The 15,152-nt window shown below is 40.2% G+C and overlaps 1 protein-coding gene across 1 annotated transcript in view; it reads left to right on the top strand.

Moving 5' to 3' along the window:
* Window positions 1–15,152, top strand: part of NEK1 (NIMA related kinase 1) — a 233,037-nt gene that overhangs the window by 2,908 nt on the left and 214,977 nt on the right. The window lies entirely within an intron of this gene.

Below are 15,152 nucleotides of genomic sequence, written 5' to 3'. Positions count from 1 at the left end.
GAGGGGTTATGTAATTAGGTCAAGCCCACCCATCATAATTTCATTTTTTTATGAACTCAAGGTCAGTTCACTAATAACGTTATCATGGAAGTGAAATCCACCGTATTTACAGACCAGCCCACACTCAAGGAGCAGCAGTTACACCAGGCACGTACACCAGGGCCTGGGAATCTCGGGGCCACATCAGAATTCTGCCCGCAGCAGCCCCCGCTCCAGCCCCTAATGATTCACAGGTAAAGTGCATTCAGTCCTTCCCAACGTTCGCAAGGGCCTCGTGCCAGTACAGCATCTGCGTGAAGTCCAGGGTCTCATCTAAATCTAAATCTCATCTGTTCAGTGTCCAAAAGCTCTTCCAGGTCAGGTGAAGATGGGGCCCCTGGGTGTAATCCACGAATTCCTCTTCGTCTGTGGACCAGTGACACTAAAGAACCAAGTTACCTGCTCCCAACACTCTCGAAATACAGGGCTGGGACAGGCAGAGGAGCAGTGGCCGGCCTTCCAGCCCCCAGGGAGAGGAAGGAAGATGGGGGCCTGTTCTCAACACACAGCCGCCTTCCACGGTGGCGAGGGTGCCCCTCTCTGCCCTGAGTGCAGTAGCTGGATTTGGGGTGGTTTTGTGTTTTTGAGAAAAGGAAAACCCCTTTGTGTTGCCCTCAGCCAAGAGGATTTTGCGCCTTAATAGGCTAGAGCATCAGCTTTTCCAGATCCTGTATCTGCCTCACGGGCTGACAGCCTCTTCACTTCCTGACTCAGCACCGGCACCAGCTCACAAAGCAGGTTTTTCTCACTGTGACTTTATTTCATAACCGTTACCTTTGCCCTTCCCTGTCGCTAGGCCTCGCATAAAATTATAGGAGTTTACACAGCAGATTTCCTTAACTCCAAATCTCAGGCTAGGCCATTTAAACAAACAGGCAGAACACACCCAAAGTTCTTGCTATCTAAGCCCAGAACCATGAGGCCTAGTTACCCAACATGTGTGGTAGTCAGAGGGCCACTCAGGTGACCTTTGTAGGATCAAGAAATTCAGCTTCTTGCAATTAAAATAAACTGTGCCCCAGAATATTACAAAAATTGTGTGTCTGGTTTATTTGGAAAGCCTAAAGATTCAAAAGTCTTCTAAGGACATATCTTAGGACCTGCCAAAATTAGGGATCCTTTCCCTTGTTACCAGGAAAGTGTCCTCTCTTGTATACTTTGTATACCTTTGTATACCTTGTATACTTCTGAGTGCAAAGAGTTGAAAATTGTAGGACATCAGGCAAAAGACTCTCACTCCTTTTAAATTATTTTTAATATACAGGGCCGAGTAATACCCAGAGATTACCTGCTTGATGTTGTGTGGGAGGTTACCTCCGTGCAATGGTACCCTCCAAATACACGAGCAGACGAGTTTTCCCAGAGGTCAGGGAAAGAAAGCCAACACACCCTGAGAAGCCAGGGAGAAAGAAAGTCAGCACAGTTAGATAGGGTGCAAGGCGGATGGAAAGATTAAAACCTGTGGTCATGCAATGTACATACGTCCTGCCTCTTTTTGGTACGTCAGCCTCCTGTGGATGGTGGGGTAAGTAGAACCAGAGGTGAGGTTTGAGCGAGGGTGCAGAAATGGAAGGTGCCTAAGCCAACGACACACTCTGGCTCTGTCAGAGAGATGTAGAGCGAGAGGGCCTGGCCACAGCCCCAGCTTGCCTGTTAACCTGCTGAGCACTTTTCGGGCAGGACACGTAGGACACAGTAAGCGCGTCACCTCTGGGTGGCAGGATTAAGACCCATGAACGTTGGGTGTCTCGCGGACATTTAGTGTGCCGTGAAGATACGGTGCTTGATGCACATTCGATGCCTCTTGTATGTTGAGTGCCTCACGAACATGTGGCGTCTCTTGGGCTTTCCAGCCTTTTCAATCTCTGTTCACAAGTATCAGTATATGCCCTACTGACCTCATCTGTCCACCATGTCTCACAGCTGAGTAACTTACTTCTCTGTGCTTAACACATGAGCTTTTTCTATCCTATTTATTTCTTTTCTCCCAGGACAGAATTCAGTTTTCTCAGACAACACAGTCCTGGGCTTCAGAGCGGGTATGGTGCCCAGCTGGTGATGGGGGTGCCCACAATGCAGTCAGACTTCTCGGGACTCTTTCATTGCTGGTATCGTGGTAGAATTCACGGAACCATGCTCATACCCAAGCCCAGTTTTCTCTTATTTTACTTGGGACCCTGTTGGACAAGTTTCTTAGGTTCTTTCTTAGAAAAATGTTGAAAAGGAAGTGAAAACTTTTCTAAACTAAGTGGAATTTTTCACAAGAGATTTACAGACATTCTCTGTTTTCTTCTCTCGCTGAAGATATGTAGCCTAAATTGGGGGAGAGGTGCCTAGCTTTGAGAACAGACAATAGTCGCAGTCACAGTATTGTGCTATAACGTCCAACATGAGGAACTGTAGTTAACACTAGAGTTAACTGTGTGGTATATTTGAAAATTATGTGGTATATTTGAAAATTGTTCAGAGACCAGGTACGAAGAGTTCTCATCACAAGGGGAAGAAACATGTTTTTCCGTTTTTTGGTATCTACATGAGGTGATGGATGTTAACTAAGCATTGTGGTCATTGTTTCACCATATATGTGAGTCAAATCATGATGCTGTACCCCTTGAACGTATGCAGTGCTGTACATCAACTGTATTTCAATAAAACTGGAAAAACCCAAACCAAACCAATGACTAAAAATAAATAAAAAGCTGTCAGCACACAGGAAGTAGTTGGAGGCACAGCAAACTATGTAATGTGAATAAAGCCAGGCTCCTGTACTTTAAGTCATAGTTTCTGGTTGGAACTGAGCTGAAGCACTAATAACAACAACTCTACCAGGACTCGTACTAGCTTTACTCCTCCTCCAGCAACCAGCCAACAAAACCTTGAAACTCTCAAGGAAAGTGAAAAAGAAGAATAACGCACAGTGCTAAGAGTGTGCTTATTCCAACCATTTCTGGTTCCCCGGGAGATCCAGAGAACAGATGGTAGACATTGCCAGTGAGTGCATGTGGTGGCACTCATTCCTTTCTGCCAGCATTTCTGTCACTCTGGAAGTGGCAGCTTGTAATGTGCTATTTTATAGACTTAGCAAAAGGAGTGAAAAAGAGCACTTTTTCACAGAAATCTGGAATCAGATTTCAGTTTCTCCTAGATTCTTGTTCTCTGGCCTCAGTCAAGTTGCTCTAAGTTTTCCCTGAAATAGAAAAACCTGGAGATATGATTATTTCCCATAACAACTTTAGAAATACGTTAAAAAACAGGTCCGCAGGGCTTCCCTGGTGGCACAGTGGTTGAGGGTCCGCCTGCCGATGCAGGGGACACGGGTTCGTGCCCCGGTTCGGGAAGATCCCACATGCCACGGAGCGGCTGGGCACGTGAGCCATGGCCGCTGAGCCTGTGCGTTCCGGAGCCTGTTCTCCTCAGCAGCAGAGGCCACAACAGTGAGAGGCCCGCATACTGCAAAAAAAGAAACAAACAAAAAAAAAAACAGGTCCGCAGAAAATCAGAGATATGAACAAAGCCACGGAGATCTGCTTCATGTATTTGTGAGCTGTTTCAGAAAAAGAACGGTGATTCTATCACTTAGTTTCATGCACATTGTCAAGAGGAAGGGAAAGGGATTGAGAAGTTCTATTAGGAAAATAGGGATGCGGTTCTAGTCTAGAATTTCTTCCTGATTTCACCAGCATCAGGGAAGTAGTTGAAAATGACCTTTTCTTGTCCTTTGCCTTTTTCCTTAAGGGAGAACACGAAATTATATTGAATAGATTTGCAGTCTTGATAATATTTTTTAAACATCTTTATTGCAGTATAGTTGCTTTACAATATTGTGTTAGTTTCTGCTTTATAACAAAGTGAATCAGCTATACGTATACATATATCCCCATATCTCCTTCCTCTTGCATCTGCCTGCCACCCTCCCTATCCCACCCCTCTAGGTGGTCACAAAGCACCCAGCTGATCTCCCTGTGCTATGGGGCTGTTTCCCCCTAGCTATCTATTTTACATTTGGTAGTGTATATATGTCCATGCTGCTCTCTCACTTTGTCACAGCTTCCCCTTCCCCTTCCCCATGTCCTCAAGTCCATTCTCTACGTCTGCGTCTTTATTGCTATCCTGCCACTAGGTTCTTCAGAACCTTTTTTTTTTTTTTTAGATTCCAAATATAGGTGTTAGCATACAGTATTTCTTTTTCTCTTTCTGACTTACTTCACTCTGTATGACAGACTCTAGGTCCATCCACCTCACTACAAATAACTCGATTTCATTTCTTTTTATGGCTGAATAATATTCCATTGTATACATGTGCCACATCTTCTTTATCCATTCATCCGATGATGGACGCTTAGGTTGCTTCCATCTCCTGGCTATTGTAAGTAGAGCTGCAATGAACATTGTGGCACATGACTCTTTTTGAATTATGGTTTTCTCAGGGTATATGACCAGTAGTGGGATTGCTGGGTCGTATGGTAGTTATATTTCTAGTTTTTTAGGAACTTCCATGCTGTTCTCCATAGTGGCTGTTTCAATTTACATTCCCACCGACAGTGCAAGAGGGTTCCCTTTTCTCCACACCCTCTCCAGCATTTATTGTTTGTAGATTTTTTGATGATGGCCGTTCTGACTGGTGTGAGGTAATACTTCATTGTAGTTTTGATTTGCATTTCTCTAATGATTAGTGATGTTGAGCATCCTTTCATGTGTTTGTTGGCAATGTGCATATCTTCTTTGGAGAAATGTCTATTTAGGTCTTCTGCCCATTCTTGGATTGGGTTGTTTGTTTATTTGATATTGAGCTGCATGAGCTACTTGTATATTTTGGAGATTAATCCTTTGTCAGTTGTTCCGTTTGCAAATATTTTCTCCCATTCTGAGGGTAATCTTTTCGTCTTGTTTATGGTTTCCTTTGCTATGCAAAAGCCTTTAAGTTTCATTAGGTCCCATTTGTTTATTTTTGTTTTTATTTCCATTTCTCTAGATGGTGGGTCAAAAAGGATCTTACTGTGATTTATGTCTTAGAGTGCTCTGCCTGTGTTTTCCTCTAAGAGTTTCATAGTGTCTGACCTTACATTTAGCTCTTTAATTCATTTTGAGTTTATTTTTGTGTATGGTGTTAGGGAGTGTTCTAAATGCATTCTTTTACATGTAGGTGTCCAATATTCCCAGCACCACTTATTGAGGGCTGTCTTTTCTCCATTGTATATTCTTGCCTCCTTTATCAAAGATAAGGTGACCATATGTGTGTGGGTTTATCTCTGGGCTTTCTATCCTGTTCCATTGATCTATGTTTCTGTTTTTGTGCCAGTACCATACTGTCTTGATTCCTGTAGCTTTGTAGTATAGTCTGAAGTCAGGGAGCCTGATTCCTCCAGCTCCGTTTTTCTTTCTCAATATTGCTTTGGCTAGTCGGGGTCTTTTGTGTTTCCATACAAATTGTGAAATTTTTTGTTCTACTTCTGTGAAAAACGCCATTGGTAGTTTGATAGAGATTGCACTGAATCTGTAGATTGCTTTGGGTAGTATAGTCATTTTCACAATGTTGACTCTTCCAATCCAAGAACATGGTATATCTCTCCATCTGTTTGTATCATCTTTAATTTTTTTCATCAGTGTCTTATAGTTTTCTGCATACAGGTCTTTTGTCTTCTTAGGTAGGTTTATTCCTAGGTATTTTATTCTTTTTGTAGCAAAGGTAAATAGAAGTGTTTCCTTAATTTCTCTTTCAGATTTTTCATCATTAATGTATGGGAATTCAAGAGATTTCTGTGCATTAATTTTGTATCCTGCTACTTTAACTCATTGATCAGCCCTAGCAGTTTTCTGGTAGCATCTTTAGGATTCTCTACATATAGTATCATGTCATCTGCAAACAGTGACAGCTTTACTTCTTCTTTTTTGATTTGGACTCTTTTTATTTCTTTTTCTTCTCTGACTGCTGTGGCTAAAACTTCCAAAACTATGTTGAATAATAGTGGTGAGAGTGGGCAACCTTGTCTTGTTCCCTATATTAGAGGAAATGGCTTCAGTTTTTCACCACTGAGAATGATGTCGGCTGTGGGTTTGTTATATATGGCCTTTATTATGTTGAAGTAAGTTCCCTCTGTGCCTACTTTCTGCAGGGTTTTTATCATAAATGGGTACTGAATTTTATCAAAAGCTTTTTCTGCATCTATTGAGATGATCATATGGTTTTTATCCTTCAGTTTGTTAATACGGTGTATCACATTGATTGATTTGCATATATTGAAGAATCATTGCATTCCTGGGATGAACCCCACTTGATCATTGTGTATGACACTTTTAATATGCTGTTGGCTTCTGTTTGCTAGGATTTTGTTGAAGATTTTTGCATCTATGTTCATCAGTGATATTGGCCTGTAGCTTTCCTTTTTTGTGACATCTTTGTTTGGTTTTGGTATCAGGGTGATGGTGGCCTCGTAGAATGAGTTTGGGAGTATTCTTCCCTCTGCTATATTTTGGAAGAGTTTGAGAAGGATAGGTGTTTGCTCTTCTCTAAATTTTATAGAATTCACCTGTGAAGCCATTTGGTCCTGGGCTTTTGTTTGTTGGAAGATTTTTCATCACAGTTTCAATTTCAGTGCTTGTGATTGGTCTGTTTATATTTTCTATGTCTTCCTGGTTCAGTCTCAGAAAGTTGTGCTTTTCTAAGAATTTGTCCATTTCTTCCAGGTTGTCCATTTTATTGGCATAAAGTTGCTTGTAGTAATCGCTAATGATCCTTTGTATTTCTGCATTGTCAGTTGTTTCTTCACATTATTCATTTCTAATTCTGTTGATTTGAGTCTTTTCCCTTTTTTTCTTGATGAGTCCGTCTAATGGTTTATCAATTTTATCTTCTCAAAGAACCAGTTTTATTGATCTTTGCTATTGATTCCTTCATTTCTTTTTCATTTTTTTCTAATCTGATCTTTCTGATTTCTTTTCTTGTGCTAACTTTGGGGTTTTTTGTTCTTCTTTCTCTCATTGCTTTAGGTGTAAGGTTAGGTTGTGTATTTGTGTTTTCTTGTTTTCTTGTTTCTTATTGTATTGCTATAAACTTCCCTTTTGGAACTGCTTTTGCTGCATCCCATAGGTTTTGGGTCATCATGTTTTCATTGTAATTTGTTTCTAGGTACTTTTTGATTTCCTCTTTGATTTCTTCAGTGATTTCTTGGTTATTTAGTAGTATATTGTTTGGCCTCCACGTGTTAGTATTTTTTTACAGTTTTTTCCCTGTAATTGATATCTCGTCTCATAGTGTTGTGGTCAGAAAAGATACTTGATACAATTTCAATTTTCTTAAATTTATCAAAGCTTGATTTGTGACCCAAGATATGATCTATCCTGGAGAATGTTCCATGAGCACTTGAGAAGAAAGTGTATTCTGTTGTTTTTGGATGGACTGTCCTGTAAATATCAATTAAGTCCATCTTTTTTAATGTGTCATTTATTTATTTTCATTTTGGATGATCTGTCCATTGGTGAAAGTGGGTGTTAAAATCCCCTACTGTGATTGTGTTACTGTTGATTTCTCCTTTTATGGCTGTTAACATTTGCCTTATGTATTGAGGTGCTTCTATGTTGGATGTATAAATATTTACAATTGTTATATCTTCTTCTTGGATTGATCCCTTGATCATTATGTAGTGTCCTTCTTTGTCTCTTGTAATAGTCTTTATTTTAAGGTCTATTTTGTCTGATGTGAGAATTGCTACTCCAGCTTCCTTTCAATTTCCATTTGCATAGAATATCTTATTCCATCCCCTCACTTTTAGTCTGTATGTGTCCCTGGGTCTGAAGTGGGTCTCTTGTAGACAGCATATATATGGGTATTGTTTTTGTATCCATTCAGCAAGCCTGTGTCTTTTGGTTGGAGCATCTAATCCATTCATGTTTAAGGTAATTATTGATATGTATGTTCCTATGACCATTTTCTTAATTGTTTTGGGTTTGTTATTGTAGGTCTTTTCCTTCTCTTGTGTCTCCTGCCTAGAGAAGTTCTTTTTGCATTTGTTGTAATGCTAGTGTGGTGGTGCTGAATTCTCTTAGCTTTTGCTTGTTTGTAAAGGTTTTAATTTCTCTGTCGAATCTGAATGAGATCCTTGCTGGGTAGAGTAATCTTGGTTGTAGGTTTTTCCCTTTCATCACTTTACATATATCCTGCCAGTCCCTTCTGGCTTGCAGAGTTTCTGCTGAAAGATCAGCTGTTAACCTTATGGGGATTCCCTTGTATGTTATTTCCTGCTTTTAATATTTCTTCTTTGTATTTAATTTTTGATAGTTTGGCATGTTTGTCCTTGGATTTATCCTGTATGGGACTTTGTATGCTTCCTGGACTTGATTGACTATTTCCTTTCCCATATTAGGGAAGTTTTCAACTGTAATCTCTTTAAATATTTTCTCAGTCCCTTTCTTTTTCTCTTCTTCTTCTGGGACCCCTATCATTCAAATGTTGGTGTGTTTAATATTGTCCCAGAGGTCTCTGAGACTGTCCTCAATTCTTTTCATTCTTTTTCTTTATTCTGCCCTGTGGTAGTTATTTCCACTATTTTATCTTCCAGGTCACTTATCGGTTCTTCTGCCTCAGTTATTCTGCTATTGATTCCTTTTAGAGAATTTTTCATTTCATTTATTGTGGTGTTCATCTTTGTTTGTTTGCTCTTTAGTTCTTCTATGTCCTTGTTAAATGTTTCTTGTATTTTCTCCATTCTATTTCCAACATTTCGGATCCTCTTTTTTGTCATTACTCTGAATTATTTTTCAGGTAGACTGCCTATTTCCTCTTCATTTGTTTGGTCTGGGGCGTTTTTACTTTGCTCCTTCATCTGCTGCATATTTCTCTGTCTTCTCATTTTGCTTAACTTTCTGTGTTTGGGGTCTCTTTTTTGCAGGCTGCATGTTCGTAGTTCCCTTTGTTTTTGGTGTCTGCCCCCAGTGGGTAAGGTTGATTCAGTGGGTTGTTTAGGCTTCCTGGTAGAGGGGACTAGTGCCTGTGTTCTGGTGGATGAGGCTGGATCTTGTCTTTTTGGTGGGCAGGACTGCATCTGGTGGTGTGTTTTGGGGTGTCTGTGAACTTATTATGATTTTAGGCAGCTTCTCTGCTAATGGGTGGCGTTGTGTTCCTGTCTTGCTAGTTGTTTGGCATGGGGTATCCAGCACTGGAGCTTGTTGGTCATTGAGTGGAGCTGCGTGTTAGCATTGAGACGCAGATCTCTGGGAGAGCTCTCCCTGATTGATAATACCTGGGGCCAAGGGGTCTCTGGTGGTATAGGAGTATCCATAGACCTCAACCATCATGCCAATCTTTCCACTTGGATTCCACTCCAGGGGCACAACGCGAATGAACCAGATTCCCACAGAGTGCAGTAACTTGTGGTGGCATTCATGTTTCCTGCAAAGGTTCATCTCAGTAACGGCTCCACCATGTGAAGATTCCCTCAAGATAGTCAGTCTCGGTCAGACAGGCTAGAACCTCCTTGATTACATTTTGAAGGCTTTGACAGCGCTGAGAATCTTCCAGTTTCATGATTCTCTCCTATAGATTCCCTATCTAAGCCTCCCTAGAATTTGATATACTCTGAGCTATTCATCCAAGCCCGTCCCCAGTTCAGTCTCATGGTGAGACTCCTGTGTCAGGCTCTACCCAGCTCAGGGCTCAGTGTTTTGCTCTATTCTTCCTGGAAATAAATTGTGATCTTCCTCCTCCGACAGAGCTCCTCCTTCTCATGTGAGCTCTTATGGTGACCCAGCCCAGAAAGCCTGAAATTTAAGACCTGACTAGATAATGTTTTATCTTTGCATATCAAGCTAGACCTACCAGATTAAGATCCAGAAATGCACCAGGCTGCTGCAGTTTCCATCCAAGCTCCCTGCAGCTACTGGTTAGTTTAAACTGTACATCTAGCATAAGGCCAGGAGTGTACGCTTTCAGGAGTGTGGCTTAAAACTAAAAGATCTCCTCTTAGAATATAAAAAGATGGAGTGCACAGACACTGAGTTGTTTTCCTCTTGCATTTGAATATTACATATTTTCAAGAGGTCTGGATTTTAGAGCATGTGTTTCCTCCTATTTAAGGTCTTAGGTCTTTCTCTTCCCCAATCACAAAAGATGACTTGTGTGTCAGGATAGTTTGATCACATACATAAAGCTACACAAACACATGGCCTTTTTATAACTTCACAGAGGGAAAACACTCAGTGTAAGTGGACTGCCAACCACCTGCTCTAATTTGTTATCCTCCAGTTTGTCTCATTGCTGCCTGCTTTCTGGAAAGAACAAACCACAATACCCAGCCCTGAATATGTCTGTTCCCATCACCCAGCATGGCACTCAATTTACTGTGAATGAATGACAGGGTATATTTCTGAAAAACCTCAGTAGAAGAGCACTTTAGTAATAATCCCTTTCTGCTTGCCATGTTATACACTGCTATGAATAAAGGTTTAAGGAATTTTCCTTTTTTTTTCTACCAGAAAAGAGGTCCACAAGTATAATTTTATAACCATATTTAGGATAGAAGTCTGTTTAATTATCATAATTTAAAAAATTAATTTAGGAATTCCCTGGCAGTCCAGAGGATAGGACTCGCTCGGTGTGTCCACTTGCTGTGGCCCCAGTTCAGTGCCTGGTCGGGGAACTAAGATCTCACAAGCTATGCAGTGAGGCCTGAAAAAAAAATTATTTTAGTGTTGGCATTTCTTTTTTCTTTCAAATGGAAATATGGTTGAAACCAAGCAGGGTCCTGTGGGGTCTTCCCTGGGGACAGACCCCTCTCTCCCCCCCATGTCCCCTGCCTGTTGTTTTTAGAAAAGCTTTAGCCTCTTAGGCCTTCTCCAGGTTCCAAAGAGCAAATTTAATCAGAAAATTGAGAAAATACATAAACAAAGGAAAATTATCAAGCAAGATGGAATAATAAGAGTGTAGCCATAAAACAAATTCAAGGACATTTATTTCCTCCTCAAGGGCTGTAGATAATATCCTGAGCCATATCCTTGAGTTGTTCTGCAGATACTGAAGCCCCCACCAGGTGGAAGAAGTTAACTGCATGCTGACCACCAGCACATAGACCCCAGACTGCTTGGAGCCAGAAAACTGGTAATTGAGTTTCCTGGAATATCACCCTGTCAGCTCATCATCAACCAATCAGAGAATTGTACACTAGCTGATCATGCACTCTGTGACCCTCTCCTTCCCCAGTCTTTCAAAACCCTTCTGTGAAAGTCATCAGGGAATTCGGGTGTTTTGAGCATGAGCTGCCCATTCTCCTTGCTTGGTACCTTGTAATGAACACTGCACTTTCCTTCCTCACAACCTGCTGTCAGTAGATTGGCTTTACTGAGCAAGGGAGAGTGGACCCAAGTTTGGTTTGGTAACATTGTTTACAGAATTTCTTGATTACTAAAACAAACTTATTCTTTACAAAAAAATATATATATACATATATATGTACATATATGTGTATATATATATACACACACACACATATATTTATTTATTTAGCTGCACTGCATCTTAGTTGTGGCACACGGGATCTTCATTGCCCTGTGCAGTATCTTTATTTGCGACACGTGGGATCTTTTAGTTGCAGCATGTGAACTCTTAGTTGCAGCATGTGAACTCTTAGTTGTGGCATGTGGGATCTAGTTCCATGACCAGGGATCAAACTGGGGCCCCCTGCATTGGGAGGGTGGAGTCTTAGCCACTGGGCCACCAGGGAAGTCCCAAAACAAACTTATTCTTTTTAAAATGGACACATTGAGTAAGAAACTAATAGGTAAATGGAAGAGAAATCCATAAATAGACACAGGTATAAATAGGAAATGTAGTGTATGGTAAAGTTTACATTTCAAATCAGTCGAAAAGGAAATCACATTTAACAAATGATTTTGGCATAACTAGCTTTCCTCCAAAAGAAAACCAAGTTATTCTCCCTATGTTACTTATATATAAAAATAAATTTCAGGTGCATTTAATTCATTAGACAATTAAAATCCAAGAACATTGAGATTATTTAGATAATTCTGGGGTGAAGGAACATTTGCTTGGCAAGATGAGGAACCTAAGTGACAAAGAAAAAGACCGATAAATTTGACCACAAACAAATTGACAAATTTCTGTATGGTCAAAGATGCCATAAAACATATCAGCAACTCTAGCCAGGGCCACAGGGAGCAAAAGCACCACCCAGCAGACCCCTGCTTGACTTCCTGGCCTCAGAAGTGTGAGAAATAATAAATCGTTGTTGTTTTAGGCCACTAAGTTTTAGGGTGGTTTGTTACACAGAAATATATAACCAAAGCACAGGAGTACCTATTCAAGTGAAAAAAGAAAAAAAAAAAGCATGCTTTTTGACCCAGCAAACCCTCTTTTCAGAATGTATCTTTCAGAAATAATAATACCAGTGGAGACCATCTCTATGTCTGTTGAGTGGGATCTAATGAAATAGATTTCAGTACATTTATCTCATGGAGTATTGATTAATTGATCTCTGCAGAAATGTTCATGATTTACTCTTAAAAAAATTCAGGTGGCAAAATAATGTATATACTATAATCTCATTTTAAAAGATTAAAACTAATATATATGAATATAAGCTCATGTATGTTTTTATGAGCTTAGAGAAAAATGTATATTATATATGTGAAACTGTTAACAGTGGTTTCCTGGGGGAGTGAGCACAGGGTGAGCTCTGGAAACAGACTGCATACAGACCTTATGTATGCATGTTTGTGTTATTGGGTTTTTGCAAGGAACAGACTTCTGTTTGAAAGAAAAATCCAATAAAATACTTAAATAAAAAGAATCAAAGGAACGTAAGCACACTCTTGTTGTAAAAAGAAAAAAATATTACCAAAGTATATAAACTAGAAAGAGAAATAATCAGGTAATCCTTTTAACTCAGGTTGTGAAACTGAGTCCCCTGAAAACCAAGTTCCCTTACCGAGTTTATGATTCATCTCTCCATCCAAAATTTTATTCCTTTTCTTGTCCCCTCTGACCTCAATCCTATGCTCACTGAACACTCATCAACCAGAATCAGATGACTAAAATTGTTGTTAACATTGTTAAAGTACTAAAATTGCTATTATAGATATTATTAACACATAAATGCAGGTTGTTTCTCCAGGGCAAGATGAGCTCACAGACCCCCCAGCCATGGAACACCTGGCCAGATAATCATAATCCAGAGACATCTTGACTCCTGATTTTCGATTAAGAAATGTGACAAGACAATGATTAACCCCAGCTTCTGTTTTTCCCCTTTAAAACAAACAAACAAACAAACACACACACACAACTCATAGACCAAGGGGGAGTGGATCTGCGGATTGTCTCCCACCCCCTTGCTTGGATCTCTGCAATAAACCCTTACTTTGCTGCAAATTCCTTCTATCCTGTGGGAGTTTGGCTTTCTATGCCTTGGGCACTGGCCCTTTGCTCTGTTACAGTTAAGAGTAAACTGCATTATTTACTCAACAGTATGTCAGGGGCATCTTTCTGTGTCAGTACCAATAGATCCCAATAACCCTTTTTAATGTTTTCAGAATACTTCATTGTTTGGACATATTGGAATGTATTCAGTCAATTCCTTATTGTTAGACATTTACATTGTTTTTAGTTTTTCTGATTATAAACGATGATGGTTACCTTGTGTGTGTGTGTATATATATATATATATATATATATATATATATTTGCCCTCTTGTCTTAGAAGTGAACTTGCTGTCAAGCATATGCATATAGCTGGCATGCCTTCTGCAAAGACTAGAGCAGTTTATGTTCCCACCAACAGTTTATGACAGGAGCCTAAAGAAGGATCTGACTAATCATTCTTCATGAAAGCAGCAAAGAGTTTACTTAGATTAGCAATTGGCAATGTTTTCATGTTGCTTTGCTGTACAAAGGGATGTGGGTAGAACTGGCGTTCTTGTGCATTCAGACACCAAAATTCCTACTGACTGGGGGTGGGAGGGGTCACAGAAGGTTAGCCTAGGAGTCGGGAAATGAGGAAACAAATCTTTTGCTTGGAGATTGAAGAGAGGAGATATACCAAAGCAGACTGCCCCAGCTTGCCAGGTTGGATGACTTGCAGTGCCATCTTCTGGCAAAGAAGCCAAAAACGTTCAATTTCCACGCCAGCAATAAAGTACTTCTTATAAAGCAGGACTAAACCAGACTGGCAGGAGAACCCGAGAGGTTTTAGGCGCTGGTGTGTTTGGGAGGGCATGAGGGGGAAGGAAGCAGACTTCTTTGAAGCCAAGGTCTGAATCATTTACGTCTGAGGCCTCTGGCAGAATCTGTGGTGTCTCTGCCGTGCTACACACAACACATACAAACAGGTACTACAACCTGGGGAGGAACTAAGGTGGCTAGACCACTGTCCTCCTTCAGCTTCAAGTTTGGATTCTCCAGTATCTCGGCTTTACTCTAGGGAAGGCAATTTAGCTGAAGGACTACACCGCACCTGATCCCTTGTTACACAAAGTCTGTCTCTATCTGCAGCCTGCAAGCCTGCAATGAAGAAAGGTACTCAGACCACTAACCCTTTCAATATACCAGCGAGTAATGCGTACACCCGTTAGATGTAAAGGTGTAGAACCATATTTTGTTTATTTGTTTTGTTTTTGTTTTAATTTTTTCTCTTTAAACCAAGTTATACTAAAAAAAAATTTCAAGACTTAAAAATACTTTCTTGCTTTAATCATCCAGAATATACTAGGAATAGGCTTGCTTTTAAAAAACATTCTGTTTATTTATTTATTTATTTATTGAGGTGCAGTCAATGTACAATATTACTTAAGTTTCAGGTGTACAACACAGTGATTCAATATTTTTACAGGTTATACTTCATTTACAGTTATTACAAAATAATGGCTATATTTCCCTGTGCTGTATAATATATCCTTTATCATTTATTTTATACATAGTAGTTGTACCTCAATCCCATACCCCCATCGTGCTCCTCCCTCCTTCCCTCTCCCCACTGGTAACTACTAGTTTGCTTTCTGTATCTGTGAGTCTGTTTCCTTTTTGCTGTTTTTTGTTTGTTTGTTTCGTTTTTTAAAGTATTTCTTAGAGGGCTTCCCTGTTGGGCAGTGGTTGAGGATCCACTTGCCAA

This window comes from Stenella coeruleoalba, assembly GCF_951394435.1.
Source record: "Stenella coeruleoalba genome assembly, chromosome: 7".
In the NCBI taxonomy this organism is placed as follows: Eukaryota; Metazoa; Chordata; class Mammalia; order Artiodactyla; family Delphinidae; genus Stenella; species Stenella coeruleoalba.
The sequence above is the reverse complement of the archived record's forward strand: the minus strand, read 5'-3'. Positions and strand labels throughout refer to the sequence as shown.